Source organism: Ranitomeya variabilis, chromosome 3 (genome assembly GCF_051348905.1).
Source record: "Ranitomeya variabilis isolate aRanVar5 chromosome 3, aRanVar5.hap1, whole genome shotgun sequence".
In the NCBI taxonomy this organism is placed as follows: Eukaryota; Metazoa; Chordata; class Amphibia; order Anura; family Dendrobatidae; genus Ranitomeya; species Ranitomeya variabilis.
The window spans coordinates 466,596,329-466,609,822 of NC_135234.1; positions in this window are offsets into that span (position 1 = coordinate 466,596,329).

Sequence of the window (13,494 nt, forward strand, 5' to 3'; positions counted from 1 at the left end):
TTGGCACCCTAAAAAGAATTATAATTTGGCGTCCCCCCTCAACGACGACTGTTTGTATTATATGTTACACAAACTGTTCTCCAATCATGCCCACTGTTCAGTTGATTGATGTCTTCATCAATCAGGTGAATGGTGGACATGATTGGAGTGTTAACTATTACGCTGACATGATCCCGATATTAATTACAACCCTTAGCCTGCTCTTCCTTTACTTAGATGTGGATTCTCAACCTTACAGATTTTTCAAGATTGAGATTTCATACACCAGTCTTACAGGCAAGTTTAGTGGAGTAAGATGCAAAGTAAGATTCAAAAGGTGCATACTCCTATATTACGTAGGTTTATCTTTTAAGGCTGTTGTGCACTATTGTTTGGGCCAAAAGTTTTGAGAGTTAAACAATTTTGATTTTCACAGACTTTGCTGATTCAGAATCTTTAGATATTTTAGTAAGATGTTTCTTTGGTTACTTTTATTGACAATTAGTACATCATGTTTATACAAAGACTTAATATTTACAGTTTTGACCCATTATTTTAAACACTTCAACAATTTGCCAAGCATATTGGATGTTAATTCTAAAGCCAAATCCTGACTGATGGAAACTCATTCTTTCCAATTAAGTGCTTGGAGTTTATCACAATTTCTGTGTTTTTGATTGTCCACCCGCCTTTTGAGCATGGCCATAGGTTCTCAATGGGATTGAGATCTGGAGAGTGTCCTGGCCATGGGCCCAAATTATCCATGTTTTTGTTACCGAGCCACTTAGTTATCACATTTTCCTTGAGACATGATGCTCCATCATGATGGAAAAAGCATTGTTTAGCATCAAATTGCTCCTGGATCAATGGGAGAGGAAGATGTTAAGATATTATTTTGCTAAATTGTGTGTCAACCTACCTAAGTGGTTGATTCAGGGACAATCTTAAAAGCAGTGATGTCCTTGCCTGTAAAGCCTTTTTGATTTAAATCAATGAAGACTTCATAGGTTTGCTTAGAGGTAATCATGGTTAGCAGAAAAAGACAATGATTTCAAGCACAACCCCCCTTTTAAAGCAACCAGTCTGCTATTATAATTCAATCAGCATGATAGGGTGAGATCAGTGGCTTGTCGTAGTCTTAGCCTTGTTAAGTTTATTTTCATGGCAAGGAATGCCTTTACAATTTTTTGTAATTCATAACTTAGTAACATAATACATTTAGGCCACAACTGTAGAATTAGAAATTTGCTAGCGTACATTTCTGCCATAATTTACACCACTTTCTGGTGTACGTTATAATTCATAGAGCCATGCTAGGCTCCACTATCTCATACGAAACCATGCCCACTTTACTTATTTTTTTTTTTTTTACAAAAGGCTGGTGTTAAAAATATAAGTCACATTTTGTGCAATTTCAATTTGTATAAACATTTAAGACTTGTATATTCCAAAAAACGAATGTAAAGTGTTTGATGAATTCACCTCTAATTGTATACTTACATGTATATGGTGTAGAAACAATCCCATTTAGAAGTATGGAATGGAGTTACAGTGCCTTGCGAAAGTATTCAGCCCCCTGGAACTTTTCAAACTTTTACAACATATCATGCTTCAAACATAAAAATACCAAATGTAAATTTTTGGTGAAGAATCAACAACAAGTGGAACACAATTGTGAAGTTGAACGAAATGTATTGGTTATTTTAAATTTTTGTGGAAATTCAAAAACTGAAAAGTGGGGCGTGCAATATTATTCGGTGCCTTTACTTTCAGTGCAGCAAACTCACTCCAGAAGTTCATTATGGATCTCTGAATGATGCAATGTTGTCCTAAATGCCTAATGGTGATAAATATAATCCACCTGTGTGTAATCAAGTCTCTGTATAAATGCAAATGCTCTGTGATAGCCACAGGGTTATGTTTGAAGCACAGAGAGCATCATGAAGACCAAGAAACAAAACAGGCAAGTCCATGATACCATTGTGGAGAAGTTTAAAGCTGGATTTGGATAAAAATTATTTCCAAAACTTTAAACATCCCAAGGAGCACTGTGTTGTGAATTCTGCTCTTGGGATTTTTTTTTGGATTCTCGTTTTTCGAGGCGGAAGCTTCAGTATCTTGTCAGTATCTTGTCAAATGGAAGGGTTATGGCCAGGAGGATAATTCTTGGGTTGTTGCGTCCGATGTTCATGCTGACGATTTGGTTCGTGCCTTTCATTTGGCTCGTCCTGATCGGCCTGGGGGCTCTGGTGAGGGTTCTGTGACCCCTCCTCAAGGGGGGGTACTGTTATGAATTCTGCTCTTGGGCTCCCTCCGGTGGTTACAAGTGGTAGCGCTGCTGTCTTTGGATTGCCGCATTCATCAGGTGTGTCCACTTATTGCAATTCTGACTGGGCTATTTAGTCTTGCTTTACCCTTTAGTCAGTGCCAGTTGTCCATTGTTTCCTGGAGGATTCACTTCCCTGCCTGGTCTCTCTTGCTTTGCTGTTCATTTCATCAAAGATAAGTTCTGGCTTTGTTTTTTGCAGTCCACATGCTGTGGGCCTGATCGTTCAGTGCTTTTCCATGTTTTGTCTTGTCCAGCTTGGTCTGTATAAGGATTTGCTCAGCCAAGCTGGTATCTCTGGAGATGCAGATATACCCGCCATGTCTTTAGTTAGATGAGGAGATTTTTGTATTTTCTGTGGTGGATATTTTCTAGTGTTTTAATACTGACCGCATAGTACTCTGTCCTATCCTTGCTATTTAGCTAGAGTGGCCTCCTGTCATGGTTCCCAATGGCAAGGGAACGTCAGAGAACTTAAATAACAGACTAGCTCTTGGGTGATGGAATCTCGAGCTGACCGTGAGCTAAACCTACCACACAACTAACAGTGGCCGGGTGACGTACCTACGTTTTATCCCTAGACGCCCAGCGCCAGCCGGAGAACTAACTAACCCTAATAGAGGAAAAAACAGACCTGGCTTACCTCTAGGGAAATTCCCCCAAAAAGGAGACAGAAGCCCCCCACATATATTGACGGTGAGTTCAGAGGAAAAGACATACGCAGTATGAAGGTAGGTTCAGCAAAGCGAGGTCCGCTTACTAGATAGTAAGAAGATACAATAGGGAACTTCACGGTCAGCTGAAAACCCTATTAAAATACCATCCCGAAATTACTTTAAGACTCATGTGTCAACTCATGACACCGGAGTGGTAATTTTGGCCCACAAGAGCTTCCAGCTACAGAAACATAACATAACTGTGAACTGGAACAAAAATGCAAACAAACTTAGGACTAAGGGTCCAACTTAGCTGATAGTAGTCTAGAAGCAGGAACATGCAACAGAAAGGCTCTGGTTACATTGATGGCCGGCACTAGAATAACTGAGCAGCAAGGCTAAATAGGATACTCCCATATCCTGATGGAAACAGGTGAACAGAGAAAGTGAAGCACACAAGTCCAGTACCACCAGTGACCACCGGGGGAGCCCAAAAACCAAATTCACAACAGTACCCCCCCCTCAAGGAGGGGGCACCGAACCCTCACAAGAACCACCAGGGCGATCAGGATGAGCCCTATGAAAGGCACGGACCAAATCAGAGGCATGAACATCAGAGGCTGTCACCCAAGAATTATCCTCCTGACCGTAGCCCTTCCACTTGACCAGATACTGAAGTTTCCGTCTGGAAACACGGGAGTCCAAGATCTTCTCCACAACGTACTCCAATTCACCCTCAACCAACACCGGAGCGGGAGGCTCAACGGAAGGCACAACCGGTACCTCATACCTGCGCAATAATGACCGATGGAAGACATTATGGATAGAAAAAGATGCCGGGAGGTCCAATCGAAAGGACACAGGGTTAAGAATCTCCAAAATCTTATACGGGCCGATGAACCGAGGCTTAAACTTAGGAGAAGAAACCCTCATAGGGACAAAACGAGAAGACAACCACACCAAGTCCCCAACACGAAGACGAGGACCAACACGACGACGGCGGTTAGCAAAATGCCGAGTCTTCTCCTGGGACAACTCCAAATTGTCCACCACCTGTCCCCAAATCCGATGCAACCTATCCACCACAGTATCCACTCCAGGACAATCCGAAGACTCCACCTGACCGGAAGAAAAACGAGGATGGAACCCCGAATTGCAAAAGAAAGGAGAAACCAAAGTGGCAGAACTAGCCCGATTATTGAGGGCAAACTCCGCCAACGGCAAAAAGGCAACCCAGTCATCCTGATCCGCAGACACAAAACACCTCAAATAAGTCTCCAAGGTCTGATTAGTTCGCTCAGTCTGGCCATTAGTCTGAGGATTGAACGCAGACGAAAAAGACAAATCAATGCCCATCCTAGCACAGAACGCCCGCCAAAATCTAGACACGAACTGGGTCCCCCTGTCAGAAACGATATTCTCCGGAATACCATGCAAGCAAACCACATTTTGAAAAAACAGAGGAACCAACTCAGAAGAGGACGGCAACTTAGGCAAGGGAACCAAATGAACCATCTTTGAAAAACGGTCACACACCACCCAGATGACAGACATTTTCTGAGAAACAGGGAGATCAGAAATAAAATCCATAGCGATGTGAGTCCAAGGCCTCTTTGGAATAGGCAAAGATAACAACAATCCGCTAGCCCGAGAACAACAAGGTTTGGCCCGAGCACAAACATCACAAGACTGCACAAAAACTCGTACATCTCGAGACAGAGAAGGCCACCAGAAGGACCTAGCCACCAAATCCCTGGTACCAAAGATCCCGGGATGAGCTGCCAACGCAGAAGAATGAACCTCCGAGATGACTCTACTGGTCCAATCATCAGGAACAAACAGTCTACCAGGCGGGCAACGATCAGGTCTATCCGCCTGAAACTCCTGCAAAGCCCGTCGCAGGTCTGGGGAAACAGCAGATAATATCACCCCATCCTTAAGGATACCTGTAGGTTCAGAATCACCAGGGAAATCAGGCTCAAAACTCCTAGAAAGGGCATCCGCCTTCACATTTTTAGAACCTGGTAAGTATGAGACCACAAAATTAAACCGAGAGAAAAACAACGACCAGCGCGCCTGTCTAGGATTCAGGCGCCTGGCAGACTCAAGATAAATCAAATTCTTGTGATCGGTCAATACCACCACCTGATGTCTAGCCCCCTCAAGCCAATGACGCCACTCCTCAAAAGCCCACTTCATAGCCAAAAGCTCCCGATTACCAATATCATAATTTCGCTCGGCGGGCGAAAATTTTTGAGAAAAGAACGCACAAGGTCTCATCACGGAGCAATCGGAACTTTTCTGCGACAAGACCGCCCCAGCTCCGATCTCGGAAGCATCGACCTCAACCTGAAAAGGAAGAGTAACATCAGGCTGACGCAACACAGGGGCGGAAGTAAAGCAGCGCTTAAGCTCCCGAAAGGCCTCCACAGCAGCAGGGGACCAATCAGCAACATCAGCACCCTTTTTGGTCAAATCAGTCAAAGGTTTAGCAACATCAGAAAAACCAGTTATAAATCGACGATAAAAATTAGCAAAGCCCAAAAATTTCTGAAGGCTCTTAAGCGAAGAAGGTTGCGTCCAATCACAAATAGCCCGAACCTTGACAGGATCCATCTCAATGGAAGAGGGGGAAAAAATGTACCCCAAAAAAGAAATCTTTTGAACCCCAAAAATACACTTAGAACCCTTCACACACAAGGAATTAGCCTGCAAAACCCTCCTGACCTGTTGGACATGAGAATCCCAGTCACCCGAAAAAATCAAAATATCATCCAGATACACGATCATGAATTTATCCAAATATTCCCAGAAAATGTCATGCATAAAGGACTGAAAGACTGAAGGGGCATTTGAAAGACCAAAAGGCATTACTAAATACTCAAAATGGCCCTCGGGCGTATTAAATGCGGTTTTCCACTCATCCTCCTGCTTAATTCGCACCAAATTATACGCCCCACGGAGATCAATCTTAGAGAACCACTTAGCCCCTTTTATTCGAGCAAACAAATCAGTCAGCAGTGGCAGAGGATACTGATATCTGACTGTAATTTTATTCAAGAGTCGATAATCAATACACGGCCTCAAAGAGCCATCTTTTTTAGATACAAAGAAAAAACCGGCTCCTAAGGGAGATGAAGAAGGACGAATATGTCCCTTTTCCAGGGACTCCTTAATATATTCTCGCATAGCAGCATGTTCAGGTACAGATAGATTAAATAAACGACCCTTTGGAAATTTACTGCCCGGAATCAGATCTATGGTACAATCGCAATCTCTGTGAGGAGGTAGTGAGCCAAGCTTAGGCTCCTCAAAAACATCACGATAATCAGATAAAAATTCCGGAATCTCAGAGGGAATAGATGACAAAATGGAAACCAAAGGTACGTCCCCATGAGCCCCCTGACATCCCCAGCTTAACACAGACATTGCTTTCCAGTCAAGAACTGGGTTATGAGATTGTAACCATGGCAATCCGAGCACCAAAACATCATGTAGATTGTACAACACAAGGAAGCGAATCGTCTCCTGATGGTCTGGATTCATACGCATAGTCACTTGTGTCCAGTATTGTGGTTTATTACTAGCCAATGGTGTAGAGTCAATACCCTTCAGAGGTATAGGAACTTCCAGAGGCTCTAGATCAAACCCACAGCGCCTGGCAAAGGACCAATCCATAAGACTCAAAGCGGCGCCAGAGTCGACATAGGCATCCGCGGTAATTGACGATAATGAACAAATCAAGGTCACAGACAGAATAAACTTAGACTGTAAAGTGCCAATTGAAATAGCCTTATCAACCTTTTTTGTACGTTTAGAGCATGCTGATATAACATGAGTTGAATCACCACAATAGAAGCACAACCCATTTTTTCGCCTAAAATTCTGCCGTTCGCTTCTGGACAGAATTCTATCACATTGCATATTTTCTGGAGCCTTCTCAGAAGACACCGCCAAATGGTGCACAGGTTTGCGCTCCCGCAAACGCCGATCAATCTGAATAGCCATTTGTCACGATTCACACCGTGACTGTCAAGATCCCTTAGCCGCTGCCCACAATATGTCACGGATTGGGGTGACTTTAAACCAACAGACGGCTATCACATGTGCAGGGGGCTTATCCTAGTTATCCCTCCACTGCCACAATGTGATGAAAAAAACACACACGAGGCTATTGACCTCTTAGTTTACAGCAGGGGCTTATTCTAGGTATCCCACTGCTCTTCAATATACCATGAACTGCAGGGATTTGTGTCTATCCCGCTTACAGTTCCACTTAACACTTGCAGCTCTCTGGCGCCCCCCTTACTCTCAGGTCAGATTAGGTACTGCACCTGGGGTAATTAGTCGCCAGAAACGCTGCCTGCTATGTACTGGCTATTGGGAACACTGCAGCGATGCGATAACTACTCCCACTCAGGCAGGAACAATAATTATCAAGCCGCAGTCGCTACAGTGACCCCCCCAAAAAGCCGGCACACGGTAAGCTGCCACCAGCGCCGATTAAACGGGTTCGGCTGCTAACCCAAAACAGTAGCGTAAATTCCCTTCAAAGACAGGGTACGTTTTTAGAGCATGGAGAACGAACTAGTAATAACTATGATACCCCATAAATGATTTTTAGGCAGTGTTTATAAAATATTTTACAAAGATGTTACAAATGAGACAATTGCAAATATGTACAAGGTAATTATGAAAATAAAAGGATTAAAGGAAGAAACGGTAACACTCACATATTCTCAGATCATTGCATTGCAGGCTAGGCTAGGAGAGCTTTCCATATATCCCAGTGCATTGGCACTCGCAGTCTGGTCGCTTCAGGTAAAAACTCCCAACTCTCCTCTCTTGGATGCCTGCCAGCACTTAAAACCTACAGTCTGTGACCTCACAGAAAGGGCTTGGTTTTCCAACTCCTCCTACCTCTTCGGTTTCACTAACTGGGCATTAAATATATCTGATGCCCGTAACTTCGCCACCGAACATAAAATAATCGCACCATACCCATCGTTCATCTCATAGTATCGTGGGCATTCCGATGAGATCAAATATGTCCTATTTGTCACGCACACTGACAGAGAAATCCCTACCTCTGTACCAGATGGAGCTACAAGCCTGTGATTAGAGTGATGCGTAGATCCTCCGAGTGTGATTATGACGATATATTTTGGTGTTCGTAACTTAAACGGTTTGCATAATATCTTCCAAAAACAGAACAAAGACCTTCTATGCGTTCTAGAAGTTTCTCTAACAGTTCCTGCTAACACAAATTTCTCTTGCAGCTATGCTAGTCGTAAATACCTTTCGTCAATAAAACTCCCCCCACAAGGCAAGCTCTTCTACACAGACAGATAGAAACACAGGAAAGGAAAGAGAACCAGAGAGAGGGGGGGGGGTTTAGCCCCCGCATGCTAGCAAGAAAACTAACTTATGATATTTCATACCATATCGTGACACCTCCCCCTTTTGGCGTGCGCTACGGCGGCAGGACCTCTCGGTATGCCTCCATGCGCACCTCCGTGGGTTCACCCTGGCGGGAGAGTCCATCTGCATTACCATGCTCTTTGCCCGCTTTGTGTTTAACGGTGAAGTCAAATTGCTGAAGGGCAAGGCTCCAGCGTAGCAACCTGCCATTGGTTCCACACATGGTGCTTAGCCAGCGCAGAGGGTTGTGGTCGGTCACCACGGTGAAGGTGCGACCGTACAAGTAGGGCTGCAAGCGCTGCAGGGCCCAGACTATGGCCAGGCACTCCTTCTCGATGGTGGAGTAGGCCACTTCCCTCGGCAAAAGTTTCCGGCTCAGGTACAGCACGGGGTGCTCTTGGTCCTCCGAGTCAACCTGGCTGAGCACAGCACCAAGGCCAAACTCCCTGGCGTCGGTCTGTACCAAGAACGGTCGACTGCTGTCGACGGCTTTCAACACAGGGGCGTTGCACAGTGCTGTTTTCAACGCCTGGAAGGCCCCCTCACAGCCATCTGTCCAGTTGACGATGTGGGGTAGCTTCTTCCTGGTGAGGTCCGTCAAAGGTTTTGCCAGGCTACTATAGTGCTGCACGAAGCGCCTATAGTACCCTGCAGTGCCCAGGAAGGACATCACCTGTTTCTTGTTCCTGGGAGTGGGCCAGTTCACGATCACGCCCACTTTGTCAGGCTCTGGCTTTAGGGTGTTTCCATCTACCCGGTGCCCCAGGTAGTGAACCTCCCTCATGCCCATCTGGCACTTTCCCGGCTTGATAGTCAAGTCCTGCTCGGTGAATTCGCCCGAGCACCTCTTCGAGATGCTGCAGGTGTTCATCCCAGGAGGGACTGAAGATGGCAATGTCATCTAAGTACGCCACAGCGTACTTCTCCAGTCCCTGAAGCAGGAGATTGACCATCCGCTGGAAAGTGGCAGGGGCATTCTTCATGCCGAAGGGCATGACCGTGGACTCGTACAGTCCAAAGGGTGTGATAAAGGCGGACTTCTCCTGCGCCTCGGGGCTCAGGGGAATCTGCCAGTATCCGCGACTCAGATCCATTATTGTCAGGTATTCTGCGCCAGCTAACTTCTCAAGCAGTTCCTCGATGCGCGGCATTGGGTGCGCGTCAGAGGCTGTAATGGCGTTGAGCCCCCTGTAGTCCACGCAGAACCGGGTGGTCCGGTCCTTCTTTGGCACGAGAACTACAGGTGAGGCCCACGCGCTCTTTGACCGTCGAATCACCCCCAACTGTAACATCTCATCGATCTCCTGGCGCATAATCTGCTGCACCTGGTCAGAGATTCGATAGGGTGTTCGCCGTAGTGGGGCGTGGTTCCCGGTGTCCACCTCATGGACCGCTAACTCAGTCCTTCCAGGCCGGTTGGAGAACACGACCCGGAAGGGTTCCAGTGTGGTTTGCAACTGCAACCGCTGTGGTTCATCTAGCGAGGCGCTTACCTCCACGTCCTCAATGGACCCACGGGCCTTGGCTTGGGCCAGCATGTCCAGGAGGGCGTCTTCCTCCCCGTCCTCGGGTGCGCTGCAGACCGGTAGGATGAAAGGTTCACGTTCGTGATGAGCCTTCATCATGTTGACGTGAAAGGCCTTTCGCCTACCCCGAGTGTGGTCAAGGGTGACCACGTAGGTGACCGGGTTGAGCTGTTGGTGGACAACGTACGGGCCGTCCCAGGCTGCCTGAAGCTTATCCGTTGGTACCGGAACCAGCACCCACACCTTTTGACCCACGTGGTAGGTCCGCTCCGGGGCGTTCTGGTCGTACCAGTGCTTCTGATCAGCCTGAGCCTGCGTCATGTTGTCATGCACCAACTGCGTCAAGGTCTGCATCTTGTCACGGAAGCGCATGACATACTCCACTATGGACACTTCGGAAGGGTTCGGCTCCTCTTCCCAGGATTATCTTACCAACACAAGGGGTCCCCGGACTCGCCTGCCGTACAGGAGCTCGAAGGGTGAGAACCCCGTCGAGGCCTGCGGAACCTCTCTGTAAGCGAATAGCAGGTGTGGGAGGTACCGCTCCCAGTCGCGCCCTTGTGTCTCAACCAGCATGCGTAGCATCTGTTTGAGGGTACCATTGAAGCGTTCACACAAGCCATTGGTCTGTGGGTGATACGCACTCGATACCAGGTGCTTCACCTGCATTTTCTTACAGAGAGCCTCCATTAGGTGAGACATAAATTGGGTCCCTCGATCAGTAAGCATTTCCCTGGGAAATCCTACACGTGAAAAGATGGCCAACAGGGCATCCGCCACCTTATCTGCCCTAATTGACGACAGAGCTACTGCCTCTGGGTACCGGGTAGCGTAGTCTACCACAGTAAGAATATATTGCTTTCCAGAGCTGCTGGTGACGGCCAGCGGGCCCACAATGTCCACCGCAATCCTCTGGAAAGGCTCCTCTATCACTGGCAAAGGGATCAGGGGAGCCTTAAGAGCAGGCCCCGCCTTCCCCACTCTTTGGCAGGTGACACAAGAGCGGCAGTAGTTTGACACATCTGTCCCCATCTTAGGCCAATAGAAGTGTTGAGACAGCCGGGCCTTAGTTTTGCTGATCCCCAAGTGTCCAGCTAGCGGGATCTCATGGGCAATCCGCAACAACTCACCCCGGAATTGCTGCGGGACGACCAGCTGTCTTTCCCTCAACCACTCCTTTTGTGATTCTCCGGGTACTGTCTCCCGGTACAACCTTCCTCCTTCCCAGAACACCTTCTCTTTATCAGTCTCGGAGAAGCGCGTCTCGGCGAGTTGTCTCAAACTCTCTAGGCTCGCATCTGTGTGCAGAGCGGCCTGAAACTCCTGGCTAGGGGAAGCCAGAAGCGACGTCAGGGTCCCTTCCCCACGGGAGCCCTCTGGGACCTGCACTGGGTCCACCTCTGGTTCAGTCATACTGATGACTGAGGAGGGTCCGGAAGGCAGACAGGTATCTGTGTTCCGGGCACTCTGACTGCGGGTGACAGCAGCTACGTAGGCTGTCTCCCCGGGGATTTCTACAGACCCAACAGCCGACGCTGCTATGGGCTCTACCTCCCCATCCACCCCCGTTACCTCAGGAGCATTGCTACTTATGGGCCAGTTACCTTCCTCGGTGGCACTGGTCAATTTCATGGCGTCACCTGTCTCACGGTTCCCATGTATCTCCCCATTTCTTGTAGCACCGACACTTGCCCCTGCTAGGGGTTCCTCAGCCGTCTCACTCCGCAGAGCAACGTGGCTGAGCACTCCTGTACCTATGGACACATCAACTTTTACAGAAACATCATTATCAGATACAGTTGGCACAGGTACAACATTTTCACCATCAATCCTAGGGAAAAAATGGTTAGCAGATGCATCACTACAAGATAAAGCATGGTCAGGTAACACATGCGATTTCCCATCATCATCATCATCATCATCATCCCCAGGGTTAACTTTACCCTCATTAGTAGATTGGGGAGGAGGGTCATCCACGAAGTATGCAACCAACCTCCCCAAATCAGTCCCCAACAAAACATCAGTGGGCAAATTATCAGACAGCCCCACTTCCTTCACCCCGCTCCCGGCACCCCAATCAATAAAAACCCGGGCCATCGGTAAGGGACAGCTGATGCCCCCAATCCCAGTGACAGTTAGGGTTTTCCCCGGAATGATTTCTTCAGGGGCCGCCAGTTCGGGTCGGATGAGGGTTCGTTCAGCCCCGGTGTCCTTGAGGCCGGTAGCAACACGACCTCCCACAGTGACGGGCTGTACGTTGTCACACACCCTCCCAACCACACCACCCACCAAAAGAACGGCTGCATTAGGCCCTGGGGCCTGGGATGAGGGGTTCTTCTGCTTGGCTTGACATTGGTGACTGAGGTGTCCAGTCTGCCTGCAGTGGTAACACTGGCGAAGTTCGGTGGTAGGCCTGGTGCTGTTGGCCACGGGGACAGGACCTCTGGTGTGTTGGCTGGCAGGGGTACCGGCGTTGGCTGCAGGCTTACCCCCTCTCCAGCTGGTGGTGACTGGCTTCCGCACTTCCGATCTACGGTTGGCCTCATAGGCATCGGCAATCTGCGCTGCTTTCGTCACATCGTTGGGTTCTCTGTCCATCACGAACTGTCGCACTTCAGTTGGGCAAAGACGGAAGAACTGGTCTTTGATCATCAGGTCTCGCAGCTGTGCAAAGGTGGTCACTGACAGTCCTTGGGTCCACTGGTCAAAGTGGGTCCCCAGTCTATGCACCACATCACTGTAACTGTCGTGTGGGCCACGTAGGAGGGTCCGAAACTTTTTACGGTACACCTCGGGTGTAAGCTGGTACTTGGCTATCAGAGCCTGCTTTATGGCCTCATAGTCACCATCTTGTTCTTGAGGGAGGACAGCAAACGCCTCCAGAGCTTTTCCTCTCAGCCCTGGTGTCAGGTACCGTGCCCATTCTTGTGTAGGCAGCTGGTACTGTCTGCAGGCCTTCTCAAAGGCCCGCAGAAACGTGTCCAAGTCCCCATCCTTTTCCATAACAGGAAAGTGGTCGGGCCGGGGCTTTGGTGTCTGAGCGCTGCTGGATTCATGGCTCTGGGACGACCCCTGCATTTGCAGTTGGGCCATCTGCAGCTGGTACTCCCGCTGCGCTTGGGCCTCTCGCTCGGATCGCTGGGCCTGGGCCTCTCGCTCGGCTCTCTCAGCCTCTCGCTCGGCTCTCTCTTGGTATTGCTGGATCAGCTGCAGACGTCGGTCCAGGTCATCTGCGGGGCATTGTTGCAGAGCCAGCTGCAGGAGGAGGTCTGCACCCCCCTGGTTGCCAGTAGGGCCCGTATTCAGTGGTTGGACCTCTGCTGCAGCACCATGTTCGCTTGTGCCGGCTTCTGCGGCCTCTGGGCTCTGTGGCCTGGCTTGGTCTGCTTCACATTGCACCAGTTCAGCGACCATTTGAGCCTTGGTTTTGTTTGTACAGTCAATCTGCTGTGACATGCACAACGCCATAAGAGTGTCCTTGGACTGCTTCTTATAAAAGGTTTCTCCCAGCACAACCATGGTTGCCAAATAAAAGATAGGATAGAAAAACGAAGAAAAAGGGAGGGGATAATTACCAGTACACAAT